The sequence below is a fragment of the Bos grunniens genome, chromosome 8, assembly GCF_055505025.1.
Source record: "Bos grunniens cultivar Pamir isolate PY7600 chromosome 8, Bosgru_T2T1.0, whole genome shotgun sequence".
NCBI classification, from domain to species: domain Eukaryota; kingdom Metazoa; phylum Chordata; class Mammalia; order Artiodactyla; family Bovidae; genus Bos; species Bos grunniens.
In genome coordinates this window covers 27,843,038-27,870,075 of record NC_141172.1, presented here as the reverse complement: position 1 = coordinate 27,870,075, position 27,038 = coordinate 27,843,038, and the positions used below count along the sequence as shown (strand labels likewise).

Below are 27,038 nucleotides of genomic sequence, written 5' to 3'. Positions count from 1 at the left end.
GTTTATGAGACTACAGGTTTTATTCTGTTTTCTTTGGCTGCAGTAATATCTGAAGAATTTGGAAGACCAGCTAACTACTGCAAGGAGGACACCTTGATATGGTGGTATGGTGTTATGGGCTGAATTTCATTCACCCAAAATTCATATACTGAAATCCTAATGCCCGGGACCTCAGAATGTGACTGTATTTAGAGAAAGGGTCTATAAGGAGGTAATAAAATGAGGTCATTACGATGGGCACACCTAAGCACATAGTGGGTGTTCAATAAATGTTAGTGTTTTTTACTACCACTATTATTATGACTATTGCTATAATAGTCACCAAACATTTACTTTTCCCCTTTCCCGTTATATACCTCATCATGACCAACGATACTATCTCCTTGAAACATTGTCTCAGGACTTCCATGGTGGTCCAGTGGCTAAGTCTCTGCACTCCCAACGCAGGGGGCCAAGGTTCGATCCCTGGTCAAGGAACTAGATTCCACATGCTGCAACTGAAAAAGCCTGTGTGCTGCAACAAAGACTGAAGATCCCACATGCCGTAACTAAGACCTGGCACAACCAAATAAACATATCTCTACCCACTCCTTCACCAGCCTTGTATTTCCTAAAAGGACATTACTACCAGTCCACTGAAATAACTGTCTCAAAGGCTGCCAGTGACTGCCTAATGGAGACAGCAAACTGAACTTTTCTCTGAACAGTCGATCTCCAGACAGTCCATTCTGATCTCTATAGTGCCCAACAATGCCCTCCACCCACACGGTCTGCATAATTGCTTCTGTGACTCAATACACTTCCCATTTCCCTTTCTACCTCACAAATGCTTCTTTCTCCTTTATCTTCTCTTCCTTTTCTTTCCATCCTCTGATTTGTTCTCTCTTGGTCATATAGTATCATTGAAAATACACTATTCTTTAAAATGTGACCTCATCTGGCTTCCCACTACATTGCTGCTTCTATGGTCTTTGGCCATCACCTCTAGGTTTCTGTATCCCCAAACCACAGGCCTCCCCCTCCTGCAACCTCAGTTATACATCACTGGGTCTTGCTGGACATTCTCACCTGTATGCCCTTCCTGTTGTCTGCCCTACCTGGAATGTCTTTGCTTCCATTCTTATTAAAATCCTTCTCACATGTTAATGCCTTGTGAACTGCCTCCTTCAAGATGTTCCAAGACTTCATCATTCCATTTGGAAAGATTTTCTTTCTGCTATTGCAGAAAAGTCACACTTTACTTAAACCCATCATGGGGCGTGTATCACATCCTACACAATTGTATGACTATGTTTTTCAAAGCAGGAGGACCAAACTCTCTGCTGTGTGTGATATGCACTCAACACATGTATTGACAAATGAAATCAGTGATTATAGTTGAACTGTGCATTTAGCATTCTTGTCAAATCAAGAATATCAGCCCACATTGACACTGTTGAGTTCTTCTCATTTATACTTGGACATTTCTGTGAGAAACATCTTGGGTGGTGCCCATAGCTCCACTTTTGGCACCCTCTGGTTCAACAATTTTCCAAATTTCTAAACAAAGATAAAGAGATTAGCTTATCCAATTCACAAAAATCCAGAAAGTTTAACCGTTATCACTGAGGACATAGTCAAGAAGTATATCCTAGGCAGGAATGATGAACTGAAGCCACCAAGTTCACTTTCAACAAACACAAACATATAAATTTACATTCCAAAACATCAACTGCATATGTATGGGACAGAGGTTTACTTGAGCAATAATTTATGAAAAAAAATTGTCTTCAAATACCTGCCAGAGGAATGACTTTATTCTGTGGTTCCCATACACAGAACCAGGAGGATGGGTTCCTCTTAGAAAGAACTTTCTTTCAAAGCCATCCAATAACAGCAAGGGCTGAGGTACAGACATCAGAAGGGTTCTTTCTCTCAGTGGAGAGTGTCGGTTAGGTACTTTCTGGGGTCCCTTTAACTGTGAGACTGGATTTCCCTGTGTAGTTGTCCCCTGCCATCTCTCGTCTCTTCTCACACAACTCCTCCTCCTTGCCATTGACAAGCTAGTCACTCAGGTTTTCATTTCTTTCCTAAACTTGTGGCATGCCCCATTCCAGGCCTTTCCATGGTTTGTTCATGCTGTCCCCTCTGCTTAGAATGCCCTTTCCCCTCTCCTGCCTACCATTACATTTGGCTAAATTCTACCCCTCCTCCAAGGTCTCAACTTCCCAGACTAGGTTAACTGCTTGCGTGCTGCTGCTGGTGCTGCTGCTAAGTCGCTTCAGTCGTGTCCGACTCTGTGCGACCCCATAGACGCCAGCCCACCAGGCTCCCCCGTCCCTGGGATTCTCCAGGCAAAAACACTGGAGTGGGTTGCCATTTCCTTCTCCAATGCATGAAAGTGAAAAGTGAAAGTGAAGTCGCTCAGTCGTGTCCGACTCTTTGCGACCCCATGGACTGCAGCCTACCAGGCTCCTCCATCCATGGGATTTTCCAGGCAAGAGTACTGGAGTGGGGTACCATCGCCTTCTCCGAACTGCTTGCGTAGAATCTCGCAATACCCTTACCACACAATGCACATCTACGGGCATTTGTTAATTTGCAGTCACTGAAAACATGTCTGCCTTTGACCTTAGTCTGAAAGCTTTTTGAAGATGACAACCATGATTGTTCTGCTCATTCAGATTATCTCGTTTTGGTCACTGGACTTGGCGCAGAGGAGGTCCATAGACTGACTTATTCCAGTTTAAACTTTGGACTTGAAAGAAAAACTGGTTAGAAGAGCAAGAAAGACAGAGAGGGATAGAGAGTACTCACACCACATGTTTGAATGGCCGTGACTTTCCATTTGGTGACAGCTCATAGGCTGACCACAGGGCAACTGTAGAGTTTCAAAATGTCAAACAAATACTCCCCCTTGAGATTGGGCTGCCTGCTACAGTAGAACAAAATCCCAGAGAAACAAAATGATTCCTCTCCTTATATATGGATCTGAAATGGCTATACAAGTCCCTAACTCTGAAGGGTCTGGTAGAAAAGGACAGAATGATTTTCACATTGCCTTTGTTCTCTCCCTATGAATCCCTTTGGCGATCTCTGAGCTCATGAATCTGTTTCATGCTTCTTCTTACCCTGGAAGAAGGAATCAAGGGAGAACCAGGCTGCTGCCCAGAGGTAAAGGCTGAGGAAGTGGTGGACAGATATCTGTTGTGCCCAGTCTATGAGGCCTGGAAGAAAGCTCTATTTCCCATTTCCCCTTTGACCTATAAATTGAGTGGCTTGTCACACATTCAATGCTTTCCAGCCTTCATACCTGTTAGTCCTCTTCTGAAGAAGAAATATTTACTGAGAACCAATCGTATGTCATACACCATGATGGGTGCTTTCCAAATGTCATTTAGCCCTTCTAAATACCTGGGAAGGTAAGCATCAGCACATTTATTTTACTCCCAAGGAAACTGGTAAGTAACTTGGCCAACATCATAAAACCAAAGAACATTACAGCCTAGGATTGGAACCCAATTGAAATTTATTCAAAGGCCATTCTTTTTTTTCTACTATACCACTCTGATTTGATATTCAAAAGGGCTCTCTACAAACACTACGTTTTGGTTTCCCAACAGCCACTAATGCCTACTGACAAAATATTTCATCCTACCACATGATAGCAAAAAAGAAGATTTATATAAAACAGAACTAAAGCACTGCTCTTGGATGTTACTGTGTTGTTTTTTCAAGGAGAATCACTTTTACGGAAGCAAATAAAATCAAATCTAGGCAATAAACAGGATTTGATAAGAAACACTCAAAAACATTTGAACATTTGGATGAATCATCTGGGAATCCTGATCTCCTCTGGAATTCTCATAACTACTCATTGATTTGGGCTTATAATTTACAAAATGAAAAAAAAAAAATTGTGCTAACAAGAAATTTAGACCTTGGAAAGAAAATACTGTGGTATTGAGTGCAACCTCATAAGATAAAGTCCTGGTTTGTTTATTGTAAGAGAAGAATTCAAGGAGCATCTGTAAATACTGAGCAGCTGGTAACACTTGACAGGATGCAGAGATAGGATCCCAGGGAGGTGGGCCATGTCAATGGAAGGACTTGGAGCTCAGCAAGTCCTGGAGCATTATCTGCTTCTATCTCTAAGGAAGTCAGATATGAAGGTTTCAGGAACAAAGTTGAGAGCAAAGAATGACAAACTATCTTAGCAGCCTTTGAGGATGCACTAAAGGAGTCTTCTGACATCCTATCAACAACTCAGAAAAAGAGGGGGATGAAAGTGAAACCAAAGCCTATTTTGCCCTCCCCATTAAACTTACCAACAAGAGGCCAAGAACGATTTGTCAAAAATATCTTAACTTTGAAAGATCCCTATACTCTGTCCTCCAGTGAGCACTTTCCCATCCAAATGCAGTATCTTCAGACAGCTGGAGGCTACATTTGTCAGAAAAACACATAGATCACGCCTATATTTTGATATTCTTATCTTGATGGGCAAGTTTTAGAACCCTTTGAAATGTTGCCCCATTCGCTGCAGTAAAAGAAACTGCAGTATACAAAAAATGTTAGATTTAATTAAAGACTTGTTTTTTTTTTTTCCTCCAGCCCCTCAAAGGTCTCTGTTTGAATCTCTCACCTAGCAGCACAAAAGCTATCAAACCACTTGAATGAAAGGGTCAGGGAGCAAGCTGTGCAAGTATGGAAGCCAGCAAGTCCTGTTCAGACCACCCAGCTCTCCAAAGGCAGAGCAACACCAGATTCAGACAAGATAAGAGGCTGCTGGCCCATGTAACCCAGCCCAGGGAACAGCCTTTCCAGAGAGTTACAGGCTTCCATTGTGAGAATGACTGTGTGCTCTGAAAAGGTAGCATTTGTCTGTAACTCACTAGATCAACAGTCTTGATTCTTCGTGAAAGAAAACTTAAATGGTATTTTTGAAAATTTTAAGAAAAGCAGTAAGCTAAATCTTTGGGCCTGTGGTCAAAGCAAACACTGAAAAGCTCTCATCCCTCTATATCTATGTTTAGAAGACTGAGGCATATCCATCAATGTCAGAATATCAGAGTTAGAAAGATATCGGAAGCGCATTGTATGCAACACTTTTGTTTTATTGATGGCAGAAGTGAAGGTTAGCAAGAATAGGTGACTCATATAAGATTGGTCAGCAACACCTAAGACACGAAACACCATGAAGACCAAGTGTCTATCCATATTATATGCACTGATTTTCTGAATCCTTGGCACCAGCCCAGAGCCTGGCATGTAGCAGGCACCTACAAATATCTGGAATGAGGAGAGGAAAAAAAGAAAAGGGCACTGATGACCATATCCTATTTTCTTTTTACTGTAAATATACTATGTCATTCATTGTCACTGGTGACAGGGATGGAAGCTGAGATCTTCCTTTCATATGCTGTCTAATGAGGACCTCAACATGATGGAGGAATCATTTCCTATTTCTCCCAATCCTGGTGGGTTTGTCCAATCAAAACAGATTTCTAGGAATTATACTTCTACTGAACAGGTCCCAAGAAATAATCCAACTCAGTTCAGCCCACTCAGCCTAATCTGTCCCCACGAGCAGAGCATTCCCAGCAGGTTGATAAAGAACTAAGAATAGCCTTGGGCTTAAAGTTTCCAAGACAAACATAGCTTGGCCATGCAGAGCAGGTCAGACCACACAGTCCAACACAAGGAATCGGGGCACCTTCCCCTGACTGCTTTTCTTACTCATGGGAAATGTAATGGCCGGAGAGCTGGTTAAAAGTTCTGGTTTGGCAGTCAAGCATGCAAAACCATGCTTCATGTAACTGTGTTCAACAGCAGCTCACACTCAAGCTTATTATTTAGGTGTGAGGTTTAACATTAACTGAGGACGTGACAAGAATTTAATTTGCCAAGGACAATGTAAAGCACCACTCATCCAAGTGTGATCTTGCCTGCATGAGGCCCCCCCACCCCCTATCTCCCCTAACCCACCAACCCCGGCCCACCAAGTCTAAACTCCTCTGGGGGAGTGGCCTTGGTGCCTGCCTTACCCCAAGTGATTCTTAGGGACACTGGGTTTTGAGGATCTCTGATGAAGAGAAAGAGGGAAAGTAGTTAACATTTTCCTAGTGTTATTTCTGAAGGCAACTTTATCAAAGGAAAGCAGAGGACTAAGAAGCAAAGTTTCAAGCTTTAAGCAGCGCTGAATATGGTGACATCACTTTTCCAGATCAGAAACCTGTAAAGCATTTGGATCTCCTGCTCAGGTCTGTAAAATAGTCCTGAAGAGGTTAATATCTCCAGCAAGATTCCCAGGCCATAAACTCCAACCAGCCCCCGGAAATGCTCTTTTTAAGCTTTGTAATTCAAACCACACAACAAGACTGCACACAACCATTGAAAAAAAGGAGAAACAAAACTTAAATGCCTTGAAAATTATTTCTGGGATCCAGATGACAACTAAAAGAAATCATTTACTACAGCACAAAAGTCTCTAGGCCAAATCCAGATAAAGAGAAGAAAGAGATTAAAAATCAGTAAGAAACTTCAGAACAATATGATTTCTTTGCCTCTCCAACACTGGCTTTCAACTCCATAAAAAAAGAAACCATACTTTAAATATATATATATATATAACTAAACTAAAGCAAAGCTATCCAAAAATCATCTCATCCAAACTTTTGTATCTTTATACCATGAGGATATTATCTGTTTTGTTAATTTTTGCATTTTTTCTCTTTGCCATTTTGTTTAGCTGAAAAGAAATATTCTGATTTGGGGGGCGGAGGAAGGGGACAATTCAGAATGTAAAAATGTTTTTTCACTGGTGAATGCTATTGGGGATGGATTGAGAAGAGTAATAAATTTGTATTATGTAATAAAGAGCCTCCCATTGGGGACATAGGGCTCTTTAGCACTGCAATTTGCCACCTTGTGAGCTTATATGATAACTTTTGCAAGCAGACTTGATCTACTTCTTGTATCATTACTCGGAGTTAATGCTACCACACAAATAACCTCTGGGCATTCTAGCAGAACGTTTACAGTCAAGAGGAGAGGAAATACATAAAGCAGATACTTACAGGTAGTGGTTTTCCTTGCCAAGTCAAAAGCTAGAAACCCTTGGCGCAGGCAGGCAGGATAAGAGTCACTGACCCGGTAATCTCTGATTTAAAGGGCTTTGAGAGGAAGGGGGAGGAAAAATAGCCCAGCGAGGGGAAGAGCTGAAATTCCAGTCTTTCAGGTCAGCTGAGTTTTAGCTCTCTTTGTAGTAAAAATCCATTAACCCACCCCATAAGAAAATATAGAATTGAAGTTCACATACACACTCCACAGTCTTTGCTGGTCTTCTCCGAGGCTGCAGTCGCTGCTGAAGCTTTGAAAACTTCCCGATTGCCAAGCCCAGGACTCCCAGGGAAAAGGGCATAATGAGGGATGCCTGCAACTGTTTGCAGGGAGCCCGACCTCCCTGGCAGAGAGCCACAGCTCTCCAGTCCCTTCTGCTGGCTGGATCCGCAGGGACAAAACTGAGCTTTTGTTAAAGGTCGGTGGCGTCTCTTCCTAGTCTCTCCTCAGCTCCCTTTCTCACTATTAGTTCTCTACTAACTGCTCCACCACGGGCTGAGCCCAAGCTGCCTCTCCCGCTGCAGCAAAGAGGCACACACGCTCAGAGACACACACATGGCACACACCCACACCCCATCCACACAATCACCCAACACACTACACACAGGCACCCACACATGTGCATGTACCCACACCTACACACAGACAAAGGCATTCACAGGCAAGCACACACATCTACACACCCTCATACCCATGTGTGTGCGAACACATATGTGTAGGCACACACATATGCATAGGTACACACACAGACATCCTCATACCCACCCACACTCATACTCACACAAGTTTTTTCCTAAACGTTCAAACTCCTCAAACATTTTTTTTCCTAAACCTTCAAACTCTTCAAACATTTTTTTCCTGAATCTCTCCTGAAATAAATTCTCATCCTGAAAGGTTTTTTTTTTTTTTTTTCAAATTCAGACAAGATGTCCTGCATTCAGAAGGGAGGAGGGAGAGGGAGAGGACCTGGCCTCTTTGAACTTTAGTCACAGCCTTTAAAGGAAAAGAGGAGATTCCAGGGGTTGTTTTTAAGTACCACCTTAGTTCTTCAGTTTATAAGGCTTTTCATGTGTCTGGCTCTTTTTTAAAAACCCAGAAAAATTCTGTAAATCTCATCTCATTAGCATATAGTTTATGACCCCACTGATTCCACCCTATTACAGGTCAAGAAATGTCCTCTCAACAGAGATGCATTCAGTTAAACTGGGCGGGATTCAGTGGGTGGGTGAAAGCTTTGTTCCTTAACAACTGCAAGATAAAATGCTTTCCTGTGTTTCATCTCCACCAGAAAAAAATAAAATAGTAGCATTAGTATCTGGGCTAACTTTTAAATTGACCATAAATAGAGAAGTTAGAGTGTTATCTTGCTTTGGGGAAAATGTTTACATTGAGATACGTCTGGTTATTCTAAACCTTTGCCTAAAGAACAAGGCACTGAAAATCCAGTTCAGACAAGACTGGTTTTCCTGAACAAGGTCACCACATAAGACCCTCTCTCTGGGAAGCAATGAGAGGGAGAAAGAAGAAAATGGAGAAGAAAGAGAAGAAAAGTATGTGAAGAAGGAATAAAGCAAATAAAAAATGAAAAAGAATACAAAGAAAGAGAGACAAAAACAATTATTTCATTTTAAAACATGCTTTATGGATACTTTAGCAATGAAAGGTACATGTACACTTACTCAGAGTCACCAAAAATTTAAAATCTTCAAGCATCTCTTGATTCCTCCCTCTTGCTCTGAGAATAAAAGGATGAAAATGTCTCCAAGAACCACTAAGTTCTCTATAAGTAAACAGTGTTCACTACCCACAAGTATTAGTAAACAAAATCTAGTGACAATGTATGATTCATGTACTAATCTTTAAAAAACCAAGAAATAAAGCCTTAATGATGACAGGAAACACAGTGTGATAGACAATCCTGTTCTCAGACTAAATTTAAAACTTTTCCAGCTTATGAAAATCTCACCTGCAAAGAAATGAAGATGATTTTAGATGCTATTAGTTGAGAAAGGAATGAGTGTAGGTAGTTGCATCGATGTGCTTCTCCTAATATCTGGGCTAAATAAAACTTGTGGATCCATATGGAAACAGAAATAAATGTTTTATACCACTTCTGTAGGGAAAAAAATACCTTCAGCATTCTAAGCAAAAAACAACAAAAACAGATTGCAACATATTTCAGGAAATGTAATTTTCATTAAATTAATTATACAAATGATGATTGGCCTAACTTTGTGCTGAACATATATTAGAATAAACAGAACTATAGTTTAGCCAAAATATCTTGAAATCTGACGTACCCACTTATACAAATAAGTGAGTCTTCTTTCTCATATCTTCCACCAGTGGATAGCAGCTGTTGAAATAATATAGTTATCAACTTTAATAAAGTATCCTTTGAATGAGTTGAAATGCAAAGCCAGAATGTTTTAAAAGAACTTAGCCAAAGGAACAATGAAGAATTCTTCCCTTAAAAGCATGTGTGGTTGAACTTTGTACTGAATCAAAATGCATTTTAAAGAAGTCATTCTATTTCTAACCCTAGGATTAGATGTGATATGAAAAATACAGAATGCCATGTGTTGGAAATGACCATACCTTTTTGGATTGTAAACATGTACAATTTTGTTAAACTGCCGTAGAATATAGCATTCTCAACACTTTCACCAAAAGCCTATATTAAAAAAAAATAGTGTGCCTTTTAAGTTTTGCTGACGACACCAAGCACAGAAGTGTTATCCATCGTACTGTGAAGACGGTTTTCCACTGAATTCTTTTTTTTTCATATTTATTTTATTTATCTGTCTGCATCGGGTCTTAGTTTCGACACGAGGGATCTCTGATCTTCATTGCAGCATGCAGGATCTTTAGTTGCAGCAGGCAGGATCTAGTTCCCTGACCAGGGATTGAACCCTGGCCCCCTGCACTGGGAGCATGGAGTCTTAGCCACTGAACCACCAGGGAAGTCCCTCCACTGAATTTATAAAACCCAGTGGCTACGGGAGACGATGCTGCAACACAAAAGACTATTGGCTAGGAGTGGAAGGGTCCACTTTACATAGATCAAATTAAAGCAAATAAGTAAATAAAATGAAAGCAAGATTAACACCCTTATGTATGAGAAAAGAACAGAAACACAATGTAGTGGGAGTTTGTAGAGGCAGAGACTTGCTGACCTCGGAGTTTGGGATGGCTATAGAATAAGAGGGAATGAAATAAACCCAGCAAGGCAGAAAAAAGAGCTGTGTGCTCTGCTTGAAATTCTAAAAGTGTAGACCAAGATCACTTTTTTACACAGAAGTGCAAAATTCTAAATAACACACATTCAAATCTAATCTTCCTATGTATTTTTAAAGATATTATACCCAAATAGGGTTTATTTCAGGATTGTAATGACAGTTCAAAAAAAAAACATCTAGCAATTTAATATATTGAAGGCAGAAAAAAGCCATATGATCATCTTAATAAATGCCAAAACGTGGTATTCAGTAAAATTCAACACTCGTTCACTAAATAAACAAACATAAAAGACTCTTAGCCAGCTAAGACCATAATGGAAATCTTTTTACCCAATCAAAGACCTCTATGAGAAATCTTATCCTTAACAGCAAAATTTTAGTAACCACTAAAGAAAGAAAAGAAAATGCCTGCTACAATCACCACAATTCAACATTGTAGAAGACCCTACCCAATACAGGAAAAAAAATAATAATGATGATGAGGCATGAGGATTGGAAAGGAAGAAAATAAAACTTTTACCTCGAAAAGATTTTATTTAAGATTTTGTTTTAAAAAATCTAAAAAATATTCAATATTTCTAAAAGAAATCTAAAAATCTCCCTGTAAAATATCTTAAAGAGATCTTCCAAATAAGGGTGCCAGAAGAGGGTGTCCTGACAGGAGAGACATTGAAAGGGCAGCCTTTTCTAAATAGACACACATACACACCCAGCAAGACAGCTGTTAATAACAAAAGAAATCCTTCTCCCAGCGCTTTGTTTTACGTTTGGAGCCAATGGTCCAGCTGGAGAACTGAAAGAATGAAAGATTCAAGTTCTCTCATTTTATGAGGACTGATGCTCAAATCACATGTGCTTCACAGAATCTATTTGCGAACATGGTTCCCCTCCTCCACACTCCAAGCTATTGGTTGTGGAAGTGGAAACTCCTAGCATTATCATTTCCATATTTGTCCACCACACTGAGGCAGGAAATCAGAATAAACACTCATTTCATTCCACTGCATGAATGAATGCACTTTTCTCATTAATAATTAACACAGCTTCAAACACTAGCATTAAAGTAAACAGACATTAGGATTTCCATGTACCTAATTAAAAACATGAAAAAAATCAAGAATACTTTTTATCTCCTTCTTTTACAGGAAAAGGGGGAAATATACCAAAGGCAACATAAACAATTTAGTTTTGAGTTGTTTTACATTTCAACTATCTTTGTGAGAGATTTGGTCCTTCAAAGCTTAGCACCAGGACAGTTTTATCTTTCCAAGCCTAACACAAGGAGTTGGGAGTCTTGGCTTACTGATTAAAAAAAAAAAAAAAAATCCAACTCTCTCAAAAGATAATGTATTTTGCATCAAAAAAAAAAGTAAAAATAGTTGCTACATTTAAAAAAAATCATGGTAGGTTAGTCCAAGAAGTGAACACTGAAAGTAACAGAACACACCCATAGGCAAAAGATGTTTTTCTCAGGAGTAAATGGCACAAATCTATTAAAAAATCCCCCCCAGACTTGTTTAGAAAGCTGAGGCTGAAGTCACACATGAGTGTGTCTGACAGAAATCAGAACATGCTGATCTATTAAATTATCTTCAACGGGGTTATTGAACCTTAGTATATGCCAGGCACTGTGCTGATCCTGGAAGGGCAGAGATGACTAAGACCTAGGGCCTGCTCTCAAAATCCTTACAATGCACTTGGAGAAGACAAGACAACAGAAATAACCTGTACACTGAGATGTGATTAAGGATCACTAACAATTATTGAACATGTACCACCTAATGTACATTTTTACTTACATGCATTTATTAGCTCATTGGACCTAGACAACTCTAATACCTTGAATGGATCTTGGGGCTCAAATCCAGCATTAGCTCTCTGTTTCTCTATTGATAAACTTCGTCTCTGCTTTAATTTGCATATTAACCTTATTTTCTCCTGGTACATAGAGGCTTTTTTTGTGATAAAGAAAACCACCAGCAGCCCAGGCCTAGTTCCTATGGCTTACAATCCAGAAGGAAGAGAGTCATCTTCTGTACTAGTTTTAGCAGAAGATAGAACCCTGGGGCAACTAAGGAAGAAGAGGGAGCCATGAATGTTGACGCAACAGGACAACGTCGAGTAGGGAAAGGTTTTCTGAATGGGAACAGGGAAGAAGGATGGGAAAGCAGTGGGCAGGACAGTTAGGCACCATGAGAGATGTCAGTTTCAATCTTTAAAGCAATGGGAACCCTTTCTTGAAATATATTTGACACAAAATGCAGTGTCAATTCAAGGTGTACAACATGTTAATTTGATAGATTTATATACTGTAATTTAATTGCCATTGTAGTGATAATTAGCACTGCTATCACATCACATAATCATCTTTACCTGTTCGTGGTTGGAATAATTAAGTTTGAGTCTCTTAGCAAGTTATAATACAAAATTATTTTCTATTTTGACTACATGGTGCACTTAAAAGAGAAGGGAGCAATCAAGCCATGAAAAGAGATGGAGGAAATTTAAGTGCATACTTCTGAATGAAAGAAGCCATTCTGAAAGGTTACATACTGGGTTATTCTGACTATATGACTTCTGGGAAAGGCCAAACTATGGAGACAATAAAAAAGAATAAGGGAATAAGGGATAGGAAGGATAAATAGAGCACAGAAAAGCTTTAAGGCAATGAAACTATTCTGTATAGTAGACAGATGTCTCACAATTTGTCCAAACCCAAAGCACATACAACATCAAGAGTCAACCTTAATATAGACTATATAATCTAGATGGTACTGATACCCCTCTGGTGGGAGATATGAGAATGGGGGAGGCTGTGTATGTATTGGGGTAGTGAGTATAAGAAAAATTTCTGTATGTTTCACTTGGAGTGATACATTCCATTGAATATTTCTGTGAACTTAAAATTTCTCTGAAAAATTATATCTAATAAGTATATTTTTAACATTCAAAAGTGTAAAAAATGGTACTTCTGGTCACAATTCCCAGAGAGTTTCTCAAAGAGGAAAGATGGTCTTTAGGAATTCCACATGGAGGAATTGGACCCCTTGTGCACTGTTGATGTGATTATAAAATGGTGGAACCACTATAGAAAACAGTATGGAAGTTCTTTTAAAAAAAAAATAGACTTACATAATCCCACAATCCTTTTTCTAGATCTACACCCCTCCCAGAAATGAAAGCAGGATCTCAAAGAGATATTTGCACAGACACATTTAGACCAGCATTGCTCACAGTTGCCAAGAAATGGAGAGAACCAGAATGCCCAGCCATATATAGTAAAGTATATATAAGTACATTCATCTTAAGTATAGAGCATGATGAATGTGCATGCTCACATCCACTCATGTAACTACAACCCAGATCAAGTCAGAGAATATTTTCAGCACCTTCAATGATTCCCTCATTTCCCCGCCCAGTCAACACCCTCTTCCTCACTCAGTGAAACTCAAAGGTGACCACTATTCTGGTCTCAATAACTATAGATGGGTTTTGCCAGTTCTTGAACTTAATATACATAGAGTCGTACAGTATATATTATCTTGTGTCTTTCACTCAACATAAGTTTTGTGAGATATATCCATGCTTTTCACCAATACTTTCTCTCTTTTTTATTATAGTGTAATATACCATTTGTATGAATACTCAATAATTTATTTATACATTTACCTTTTGGGGGGTTTTCTGGGTTGGGACCAATCTGAATAAAGTTGCTGTGAACATTCTTGAATTTGCCTTTGGGTGGACCTATGTACTATTTTTCTCTTGGGTATATTTCAGGTCTGAAATTTCTATGTTATAAAGTATATTTTAGCTATAAGATTTTTAAAGCAGGATTTTAAATAATTACATTAACTTCCAAGTCTAGTCAAACCTAGCCTAACTCTAATTCTACAACATTATTCACTGCAGATTCATTGTAACACTATTCACTCCATAAAAATCTGTCCAGACTCTGCTATGTATCAGGAACATACCAGCAAACGAGGCAGGTGTGAGTTCTGCCTGCATTAAGCTTACCATCTGGTGGCTGATGAACAGTGAGCTAGAAATTAGAATGTGATGAGTACTAAGAGGGGAAAGTGCAGGCATTTACAATAAGCAATCTGAGTGGTCTGAAAGTGGAGGCATTTCCTGGCTTCTACTAAAAGTAAAGAGTTCCAATAAAGTAAAGAACTAGTTATGATATAAGCACTAAATAAGGAGTTGGAAGATCAGATTCTATTTGCTGTTTTCCCAGCAGGCAGCTGTGTGACTTGAGGCAAATCTCTTACTTTCCTGGGTCTCACTCACAATAATAATACCATTTAACATTTGTGTCAAAGTAAAGTGTTCCTCTTAAATTGGTTGAATAAATAAGTCTGTGATCTTATTTTACCAATATACAAAAAACCATTGTCAGAGAAGTACTGATAGGTCTCTGACAATAAAAAAAGTTATTTTTAGTCCCTTTATACACAAGTGAAGTACAGAAAACTCAGTTCCCTGAAAACAAATTAGTATATTTAGCCATAAGAATAACTGTTACGGGTTTGGCTAACACTACCGTGGTAATCTTTTCACAAAATACAAATATATCAAGTCAACACATTATATACACACTTACATAGTGTTATATCTCAACTACCTCTCAATTTTAAAAAAGAATAATTATTAAATTCATAGGAGATTATCAGTAACAGGTTTTTAAAAGGTAGCCTAGAAAAAAACACTTTTGGTTACTAAATCAGATTAAGGTATCGTTCTAATAGGCTTTACCCTCAGCACAATGCAGGATGAATGTATGTTTTAAGTACCTTCTAAGCCAACACTTCTCAAAAGTAGCCAAGAATACCTGGGGGTTCCCAAGATTGTTTCAGGACTTCCATGAGATCACAATTATTTTTACAATATTAAAGATATTCTCTTCCTTATTCTCTCATGGATATAAAATTTAGTTTTCTAGAGGCTATGTGATGTTACAAGAGATTGAATGCAGAAGCAGCTGTGAAAATCCAGCTGTTTTGTATTTCTAGACATTAAAGTGATTTGCAGAAAAATATAAAACACCACTTTCTCAGGGGGTTTTCTTGCTTTCAAAATTATAGATATTTTCCACCAGAATATTTATGGTAATGTAATAAATTTACTTTTGTTCCTTTAAATAGTTAAATATTCTCAGTTTGAATTTCTAATATACTAAATATAGGTGTAACTCAAATAAATGAAAGCTCTGTAGGATGTTCAATAAAATTTTGAGAGTACAAAGCAACCCTGAGACCAAAAGTTTGAGAACTACTGATCTTGCAAACATTCGCAATATCCTTATGTAACAATTCCTGGATCAGTAGTCTGGCTTTAGCTGTGGTTATATTAGCCAAGATTGAATCAAAGGAAACAGGGCTTCTGGAAAGCAAGGGATAAATTAAAGATGACAGAGCATATACTTTCTCCTATCTCCACAAATAGTGTTATGGTTCATGACTCCATGTTTGCATTCATGATTTTATTTAATCCTCAAAACTTTGAGGTGAATAGAGAAAGCATTATCCTTCCGATTTTACCGAAGAGCAAACAGACCTAGAGAAATTCGTGTCCAACTGGCTGGACTAGGATTGGAATAGAGATGTTTATGGTACCCTATCTAATGCGCTTTCCATGAAGCAGAAGGAAGGAATCGTATCTAAATACTCTAAATAACCAAGATCATCTTGTCTCTAAAACATACTTTCACCGAACCTGAACAGCTCTTAAGGGAAGCTAATTCTCTGGAAGTATCTTTATCCTTCAAGGGTATAAAGAAAAGTCAGACGTCTATTTTGTCTTTGCATTCACCAAAAGTAAGCATGGTCTAATTTGGATTAGAAGCAAACATATATCCTCTGAGGCAGAACTATATGTTAAGCTTATATATTGGGTAAAAAGAATAGAAGCCATCTCTTTAACACAGCAAACTGGTAGCAGTTAAATACTTTATGAGACCCAAGTGAGTTTTTAAATTCTAAAAGTCAGATTTTACAATCATTTTCTGAGATCAACCATTGGTTGTTTTGTGGTATTCTGATAATTTTACTTTTTTCTCTAATGCTCTGCACAGTTTGATGAATTTTCCCCTATAATATTATTAATTTCTTAAATGGATGATTAGGTAATGACTGACACTTCTATTTCTACTTGAGATTAATGGCATGCCATGATTTAAAATGGCATATAAATACAAAATTGAATCCTCTTTGCTGACTAAGGTGATCTGACTTTAAGCAGACAAGGATCTTAGCTTCAGTTTGGGGGTAGTTGGAATAAGAGATACAAACAATAAAGACAAATTCTATTATTTCTATACTCACAGAAATACCAATAAATTGAAAAAACTGGACTAGGTGGATCAAGGAGAATCTTTAACATAGGTAAACAATAAGGTTGCTAGAAAGACTTCAAATATTCCTAAATATAAAATAATTTTTAACACTTATTAATTAATTATCCATCACTTTTAAGATATGTCAATGCCTTGAACTAACATGGAGCATTTTAGACTTCTCCCAATAAATGTCAAATGTGAAGTGTACATTTCCAACTTTTAATTTGAAAATATTCAGATATACTAGTCATTTTGGTAGTATAATTAAAATTGGAATTAGGGAGAAGTAGTGAAGTTTGGAGAAGGAAATGGCAACCCACTCCAATATTCTTGCCTAGAGAATCCTGTGGACGGAGGAGCCTAGTGGACTGCTGTCCATGGGGTCTCACAGAGTCGGACACGACTGAAGTGACTTAGCATGCATGCATGCATTGGAGAAGGAAATAGCAACCCACTCCAGTGTTCTTGCCTGGAGAATCCCAGGGATGGGGGAGCCTCGTGGGCTGCCGTCTATGGAGTCCACAGAGTTGGACACGACTGAAGCGACTTAGCAGCAGGAAAGTTTGAGGGCTGCAATGGAGATTGATTTAAGAATTTTTGTTTTAAAACGATCTTCTTATATTCAATTAGAGTAATCCCAAACCATCCCCATCATGATTACAATGGAAGGTGACAAATTTGCCAAATTTTGGTGCTTTGGAGCTGTTTCTATGACAGAATGCTGCAACACTCTACTTGCCAAGAACAAAACAAAAGAGTAGAAAGGGAGAAATCCCTCAGTCTCCTAATGAAGTGCCCTTAGATTGCATGGGAATGATCAGTCAACAGCAAGTGGTACTCTGTTCCATGCAAGTCACAACATTTCAGCAGTAATTCGGTTTTCACAAAAATAATCATAAATTCCCTTCTTGAAAGGCCAATCACCAGTCACAGGTTGAGCCATGTGATCATTGGAGAATCTGAAGATAAAGCAAGATTTGCAAATGTGACCTGCACCACTTTGGTGTATTCCCTGAACCACCACCACATGGAGCACTTCTGGACCACAAGTTAGGGAGGCCATTTACCAGCGTAGCTAAGAAATTTCCCATCTCTTTCCATAAGTTCCCAGAAAGAAAGACCCTTCACCTTGGTATCTTCAGGTATAGCTGAATTTATCTCGACATTTAAAAGGAGTTATCATCCATGTAGATTAATGGAACCCTATTCCACAGATTGAAAAGAGAATTCAGAAAGAAAACCACCATCCAAAGAGGAATGGAATTTCTTTTTCAAAACAAGCTCCATTTCTATGCCTATGCATCAATGCATATTTTTGGCACATTGTCTCACCACTCTACCCTAGAAATTCGTAGCATATGTTTTCAAATTATTCACGAGTATGCATAAATATTAATCAAATAGATTATTTCCTTTAAGATGAGACTTGATTTCAATGTGTAACATAAATCTTGGCCAAGTAAATATCCTCAGACATTTGTGGCAGATCCTACTTCATAGGCTAAGGCTCTGGGGGCATATTTTGTGGGGGTGTAGAAGCATCTGCTAACTATCAAGAGGCAAGGGAATGCATTTTATGATGACTGCTTCCTGGAAAGATAAATAGAAACTTAATTTTTCAGCATCCATTCCCTTTAAACCTTAAATTAAGAGCATTTTTACAACTGATAATCCAGTTTCACAATGATAACCTAGTGGTGGAGGACATATATTTTCTTTCCAGTCAGTTAAAAACAGACAATTGCCCTGTGAAAAGGTCTTTTGGTGGTAGAATATATTGCACATTTTTTCATTCTAATCTCAAGTCAAAATTGATTTAAAGAAACTGGAAGTGGCCGTATCTTTTCCAACATGTCTGATTCCTAAATAATCTAAGTACTGTTTGACAGCATTTTTAAATACAAATAGAACTGTTAGTTTTGTTACTTTCAGAATCAAACCAAATAAAGGTTCTCCTTTCTAAAAGTCTTAGGTCAGCATCAAATTAGCAAAAGTTGTTCTTTGGTGGTCTCTCTCTTGGGCAAGTGCAGGATAATAATCAAGCATTTAGGATGTGGTCATCTGACCTGCAGACCTTTGGTTCAATGTATTATTAAACTAAGATCACTGGAGTCATGGATCCAAATCCTAGGACAACTTTTAACCTCACAGAAAATGCCCTTTCTTAGGTACACCTTGGTAATAGTCTCCTGACTTAGATTAAGAGAAACTACCTATAAGCTTGCAGCACTCACTGCTTCACTTCCTGTAAGATTATAACTGAAAACACTGTCAATTGCATGAGAATTTTTAAAACTAATATTTATAAAGCATTTAGTAAGTTACAGGCACGGTTCCTGTATTACCTTTCTTAACCCTCCCAAAAACGCCATAAAGAAGGTGGTTTAGTTTTTACTTTGCCAGTAGAAAACAAAATCTTAGAAAAGTCCAATAAACTGCCCAAAGCCAGGAGCTAGTAGATGAAAGAACCAAGATTTGAATCCATGTCTGTCTGTCCTCCTGGGAAATCTGAGGTCCAAGCACTTGTGAAACTAATTTTCCTGGTGATTTTCCTAGTGAATATAGAAACCATACAGTCGACACTGGTTGCACTATTACTTTGACCAACTAAGCTCATCTTTTTTTTAAAGAATTATTTCATTGGGATGTTTTTGATAATTCTTCTTAGGGAAACCGCAAACCATAAACAAAGTATAAAGTGGAAAGTTTTAAAAACTAACAAAATTCTACCACTCAGAACCAGTTTAATTCCTAAGAATCAGCTCCTCCTAAAAAGTAAAATAACTGATAACATGCAATATTGATGAGGACAGATAAAACAGATACATTTATAGCCTGCCAGTACAAGAGAGAAAGGGGAAGATCATTCTGGAAAACTACTAGCCGCTAACCAAAGTTTTTTAAATGTTTGTCCCTTTGACTTTGCAATATTACTCCTTGTCCTATACAATCAGGAAAAAGGACAGAAATTTATAGTTTTTATAAGTTATTTTATAAACTTATCAGTAAAATGTTACTTATAAAAGAATTAAAAAATAAAAGTAGAAATAACAAACACTCAAAGTTAGAAAAGATTTTCATTGTGAAATGTACAAACAATATCACATATCATTAAAAATCACTCATGATATAATTTAAGTGAAAAAGTATAATTATTGTATATTATTTTAATAAAATCATTTATTGTAACAATAAATATTTATATATTGATAGTAGTAGTAATTAATATTAAAGTATAAATGCTATTATCAATAAATGATATGTAGATCAAATATTAATATAATATTGATAACAAGTGTTTTGATGCATGTGCTGATGTTAATATATTGATAGTGACTTAATTTCTATAGTAATAAAATATTACTATAGTGATTTATTCATTTTGGTTCAATAATATCTAGCAATTAATTGAGTTTTCCCCTCTATGCCAGGCCCTGTGTTAAAATATTTTTTAGATTATTCAATTTAGTCCTTATACCAATACCCTAAGTACTCTTATTGTGTCTTTATTTTAACTTTAATAACTCTTTTGAAATAACTTCTCACACAAAGAAAATTTGCAGGAATACTACAAAGAACACCTCTGTACCCTTCACTTGTATTTACCAATTAATATTTTGCCATGTTTCTCTCTCTCTTTTTGTGTATCTCTCTCCACACACACACACATGTACATACATTTTCTGAACAAGCTGAGTAACTTGTATAAATCATGTTCCCTTACTCCCAAGCACTTCATTGTGTATTTTCTTAGAAGAGGCATTTTGTTTCACACCCACAGGAGAGCGCTCACGTCAGGAAATTACACACTCACGCAATACAAGATCTTCTTCCCATAATGTCCAATACATCAATTTTTTTCAAATCCAGGATCCAATCCAGGATCACTCACTGCTTTCAGATGTTGTGTCTCTTCAGTCGTCTCTAATCTGAAGCATTTCCTCAACTTTTGTTTTTCATGGCACAGACATGTTTTAAGCGCATGGGCCATATGCTTTGGAAATTTCCCCACAGATTTTCTTTCATATTTGACAGAAGCACCATATATGTGATACTGCTTCCTCAGTGCATCATATCAAGAGGTACATGATGTCAGCTTACCACATAACTGGAGATGTTAAACAAGGCTGAAGCCGTCAGGTAGTATCAACCAGATTTGTCCCCTATAGTTACCTTTTTATGATTCTTTGAGAGTATGTATAAATGCATCATTCATCAAACTTTCACTTACTATTGTAACATCTATAGATAATTGTCTGTATCCCTTTCCCCTAACTGTGAGAATTCTGGCTACCAGCAAAAGCAGTATATTAATATTTACTCACCTGTTCAGTGCTACCATATACAGAGAGTAATTTCATAATTGCTAAATTCATATAATGCAAAAAAACTAACCTAATACATATAGCTCAGATTTATCTTTTGACTGATGATAGCAAAATTACCATGTTCAAAGATAATTAATTTAGCTCTTTTTCACCATTCTGAGTTAATTTATTTGAATGTTGGGTTCATCTACTTCTATTTATATTCTAAGGTTTTTTTCCACTATATTCTCACTGATGCAAATTTTTTGAAAGTGAAATAACATTAGCATGATGCCCAAAATCAAAAAACTACATGAGAGAATATACTCACTTTCCTATATTTTCTACCTTGTTCCTACCCATCCCTTGTAGGTAATCAATCTCATCCACTTCTGATTGATCTTTCTTACAATGTATATTTTATTATTATCTATGTTTCTTATACAAAGGTGTTATACTGTATATACAGTTTTCCTTTGCTTTTTCTTCTGTTTATGAAGCTATTTATCCTCGCTCTCTTAAAGTTGCATGGTCTTCTTAATATAAATATTTCATAGTTTTGTTCAATAAAAATCTCCTATATTCGAGGATTTAGGTTACTTACAATATTTTGCAATTGTGAATAATGTTGCAATGAGTAATATTGGGCATATATATATCATATTGTGAAAATACATCTTCAGGGTAAATTCTCTGCAGCAGGATTATTGGAACAAAATGTAAACAAAATGCAGTCTGTGTAAGAAGTGTCAAATTCCCCTCTATAAGGCTGTGTAATATTGAAGAACACCTACTTGTCCCCTGCCTCACTGACAAAGTGTGCTGTCAAGCCTTACATTTTTGCCATTAATTAGCATTTATCTTGGAGAAGGCAATGGCACCCCACTCCAGTACTCTTGCCTGGAAAATCCCATGGACGGAGGAGCCTGGTGGGCTGCAGTCCATGGGGTCTCGAAGAGTTGGACATGACTGAACGACTTCACTTTTCACTTGCATGCATTGGAGAAGGAAATGGCAACCCACTCCAGTGTTCTTGCCTGGAGAATCCCAGGGACGGAGGAGCCTGGTGGGCTGCGGTCTATGGGGTTGCACAGAGTCGGACACGACTGAAGCGACGCAGCAGCAGCAGCATTTATCTTATGAGTGAAATTGAATACTTTTTCATATGTTTAACAGGCATTTTATATTTTTTGTGTGAGTTATCCTTCATGTCTTTTCCCATTTTTTCTATCAGGCTTTTGTTATCATCCATCTTTAACATATAAGGCTACAGACTCAGGGAAAAGAAGTAACCCAGGGCCATACAAGTAGGAATTGCTGGAGCTGAAATTGGTTGTTGACTATAAAGGAGAAAGTTGCACAAATCATTTCAGTTGTTTTTTGGATCTTTAGACTTAATTCTCCAAATTTTCTACCATAGGAAACATACATTAATTTGATAAATAAAAGAGAAAGTAAACTAATGTTTACATTTTTTAAAAGAGAGAGAGAAGAAAAACCAGCTGCTCCTTAAGCCGCAACAGCTTTCAGCAGTCTGCCAGGATAATCTGTACCTCCAAGGTGGGAGCAGCCAGGCACGCAGACTGCCAGCTGCCAGAGGCTGCAGGAGTTGCCATGTTTGTGTTTGTTTTAAATGGAAAAGTAAAAACACTGGGAGAAATAGGAAGAAAATATTGAGAAGGTGACATTTAAGAAGACTGAGCCGGCATACTGAAGCCAAGCAACAAATGGGGAACAAAAGCACATCTTGTGCAATCAACAGCCAGAGATTCATAAGAGAAACAAGAGAAAAGGAGGGGAGGAAGCGCACCAATAAGACACACATCTCAAAGATGGTTTCAGGGTCTCAGATGCGACTAGGGTGACAGTCAGCAGAGAGAAGAACATAAAAGTAATGCAGCCAGTCTGTTACCTCGAAGAACTAAAGAATGGCAAAGTCTCACACAGGGAGCTATGAATTAATTCTTCTGCTAAGCAGCGGATCTGAGCGCTGACAGTGGATTCACGTCACCAGAGGAACATTTAATACAGACAGGAGCCAGGGCCCCGTCTTCAGAGGAATAAATTAGAATCTCAGGGATGGGATGTGGGCTTCCTGTTAAAAACCATAGATCCAGTCATAGGTCAAAAGGGACCTTCTTTAAAGTTTTCAGACTTCTTTCAAGGATTAGAGAAAGAGGTCAGCTCTATATTTTAACTCAACAACTCTACCCATCAGCGCATATACAGGGACTGTATTACCATCATCTTCTTCTTCATCATCACCACCATCAGTACCTCTCCCATTCAGTGAATCCCTACTATACCCCACATTCTATGCCAGGTACTTTATACCCTTATAAAGGGTATATATCTTCGCAACTCTTCAGGCAAGGTAGGATATTTTTATTTTAAAGTTGATGAAACTAAAGTTCAGAGAGATTAAAAGATTTACTCGTCAGGTCTTGGTGTGTTTTGCATCCTGCTCAGTATTGTGATTGCAGCATGTTGTTCATGCTTGTGAACTTCGCCAGCTCTGCTTACTTTATAATACAGCAGTTCCATTCCTAGATAGGCTCAAGAGAACTGAGTGCCTGTCTCTAAAAGACAACACTTCTACAAGAATATTCATAGCAACCAGAACAATTCTATCCATAATTGCCCCAAAGTAGAAACAACACAAATGTCCATTACCAGAAGAAAGAACAAACAAATTGTGGGCTATCTACTCTGCAAAACTAGTCAGCTATTAAAAAGAACAAACTTCTAAACTGATATACACAATAACAGGGACAAATTTCAAAGACATTTCAATGAACAGAAGAAGACATACGAAGAAAAACAAACAACCCACATGCTGTGCGATTCCACTTATATGAATTTTTAAAGATAAAATTAATTCATAGTGCCAGAAATCAGAATAGTGGTTATACTCAGGGGAAGGGGATATAGTGTATGTGGTCACATAGGTGTAAACATATCTAAAAACTCATTGCTATGCATTTGATATTTGTGCATTTTACTGTGTATAAAAGAGATCTCAATTGAGTACTATACTTAAAAAATAAATAAAAGCTAGTGACTGAACCAAAATAACAGAACCCAGGCTCATCTGAGACAAAGCCTAAGATCTATAAGTAGAACCACTTTCCTTCTAATTGTGTATTAACTGCCTCCATTCAAGTCTCACAGTTATTCTACAAAACTAATAGCAGCCCAAATACCTAATCTTAGGAGAATGAATAAGTACATTATGGTATGCCAATATAATGAAATACAATTCAGCCACTAAGTGATGATTATGAAGATTTTTAAAGCAATAAAAACAAATGCTTATGATATATATATGAAATAAAACAGAATATTGAGTTGTAATTTACCTAAATGATTATAACTAAGCAAGTATTAGGGATGTCAATAACTAAGAACTAGATGGGAGCACTGGGCCTCCCAGATGGCACAGTGGTAAAGAATCCATCTATCTCCAGTTTTTTAAGGAATCTCCACACTGTTCTCCATAGTGGCTGTACTAGTTTGCATTCCCACCAACAGTGTAAGAGGGTTCCCTTTTCTCCACACCCTCTCCAGCATTTATTATTTGTAGACTTTTGGATCGCAGCCATTCTGACTGGTGTGAAATGGTACCTCATAGTGGTTTTGATTTGCATTTCTCTGATAATGAGTGACGTTGAGCATCTTTTCATGTGTTTGTTAGCCATCTGTATGTCTTCTTTGGAGAAATGTCTATTTAGTTCTTTGGCCCATTTTTTGATTGGGTCATTTATTTTTCTGGAGTTGAGCTGTAGGAGTTGCTTGTATATTTTTGAGATTAGTTGTTTGTCAGTTGCTTCATTTGCTATTATTTTCTCCCATTCTGAAGGCTGTCTTTTCACCTTGCTAATAGTTTCCTTTGATGTGCAGAAGCTTTTAAGGTTAATTAGGTCCCATTTGTTTATTTTTGCTTTTATTTCCAATATTCTGGGAGGTGGGTCATAGAGGATCCTGCTGTGATGTATGTCAGAGAGTGTTTTGCCTATGTTCTCCTCTAGGAGTTTTATAGTTTCTGGTCTTACGTTGAGATCTTTAATCCATTTTGAGTTTATTTTTGTGTATGGTGTTAGAAAGTGGTCTAGTTTCATTCTTTTACAAGTGGTTGACCAGATTTCCCAGCACCACTTGTTAAAGAGATTGTCTTTAATCCATTGTATATTCTTGCCTCCTTTGTCAAAGATAAGGTGTCCATATGTGCGTGGATTTATCTCTGGGCTTTCTATTTTGTTCCATTGATCTATATTTCTGTCTTTGTGCCAGTACCATACTGTCTTGATAACTGTGGCTTTGTAGTAGAGCCTGAAGTCAGGTAGGTTGATTCCTCCAGTTCCATTCTTCTTTCTCAAGATCACTTTGGCTATTCGATCCCACTGCTGGGCATACACACTGATGAAACCAGAAGGGAAAGAGACACGTGTACCCCAATGTTCATCGCAGCACTATTTATAATAGCCAGGACATGGAAGCAACCTAGATGTCCATCAGCAGATGAATGGATAAGAAAGCAGTGGTACATATACACAATGGAGTATTACTCAGCCATTAAAAAGAATACATTTGAATCAGTTCTAATGAGGTGGATGAAACTGGAGCCTATTATACAGAGTGAAGTAAGCCAGAAGGAAAAACGTAAATACAGTATACTAACGCATATATATGGAATTTAGAAAGATGGTAACAATAACCCGGTGTACGAGACAGCAAAAGAGACACTGATGTATGGAACAGTCTTATGGACTCTGTGGGAGAGGGAGAGGGTGGGAAGATTTGGGAGAATGGCATTGAAACATGTAAAATATCATGTAAGAAACGAGTTGCCAGTCCAGGTTCGATACATGATACTGGATGCTTGGGGCTAGTGCACTGGGATGACCCAGAGGGATGGGATGGGGAGGGAGGAGGGAGGAGGGTTCAGGATGGGGAACACATGTATACCTGTGGCGGATTCATTTCGATATTTGGCAAAACTAATACAATTATGTAAAGTTTAAAAATAAAATAAAATTTAAAAAAAGAAAAAAAAAAAAAAAAAAGAATCCATCTATCAATGCAGGAAGAACAAAAGACACGAGTTTGATCCCTAATTCAGGAATATCTCTTGGCGTAGGAAATGGCAACTCACTCCAGTATTCTTGCCTGGAAAATTCCATGGGCAGAGGAGCCTGGTGGGCTACAGTCCATGGGGTCACAAAGAGTCGGACACGACTGAGTGAGTGAACACACACATCCACAAATGAGAGCATTAAAAACTCCTAATTTGTTGTAATTGAGAGACTGTGGCTGATTTATGATTATTTGATTTTCATTATTGTTATCATATTGTTTTGACAATGAATTATAAAAGACTCAATATATATAAAATCTTTTAAGTCATTGTCATATTTCCAATTAAACAAATCTAACAGTTTCTATCGAGAATCCATTATGACCCAGAATTATGCTAGTCTCTCATTCCTCCAGTTAGTGAAGTTTCTTGAACCAGTTTTAGAGACAATCCTCTAATTTAAGACTTAATGATGACATAATGTATAACTACATGTAACTGAAAAGTAAAAACAAAGAAATGAGAATAAAATATTTTTAAGAGGCTATTTGAAAAGCCAACTCAAGTATGTTAAAGAATATGAATATAAATTTTTGATAAGGAATAACATTACCAGACCACCTGACCTGCCTCTTGAGAAACCTATATGCAGGTCAGGAAGCAACAGTTAGAACTGGACATGGAACAACAGACTGGTTCCAAACAGGAAAAGGAGTACGTCAAGGCTGTATATTGTCACCCTGCTTATTTAACTTATATGCAGAGCACATCATGAGAAACACTGGGCTGGAAGAAGCACAAGCTGGAATCAAGATTGCTGGGAGAAATATGAATAACCTCAGATATGCAGATGCACCACCCTTATGGCAGAAAGTGAAGAGGAACTAAAGAGCCTCTTGATGAAGGTGAAAGAGGAGAGTGAAAAAGTTGGCTTAAAGCTCAACATTCATAAAACTAAGATCATGGCATCCGGTCCC

The 27,038-nt window shown here is 37.8% G+C and overlaps 1 protein-coding gene across 12 annotated transcripts in view; it reads right to left on the bottom strand.

Annotated features, from left to right (window-relative positions):
* Positions 1-27,038, bottom strand: part of FREM1 (FRAS1 related extracellular matrix 1) — a 222,435-nt gene that overhangs the window by 174,850 nt on the left and 20,547 nt on the right. For 8 of the 12 annotated variants that reach the window (XR_015169535.1, XR_015169536.1, XR_015169534.1 and 5 more), the window contains exon 1: positions 7,059-7,945. The exons of 2 other annotated variants lie outside the window; for them this stretch is intronic. The gene's annotated coding sequence lies outside the window, so the exon portion shown is untranslated. Of the gene's footprint in view, positions 1-7,058; positions 7,946-27,038 lie in introns of those variants that run through there. 2 more of the 12 variants (XM_086415066.1, XM_086415070.1) reach the window with 2 other exon arrangements.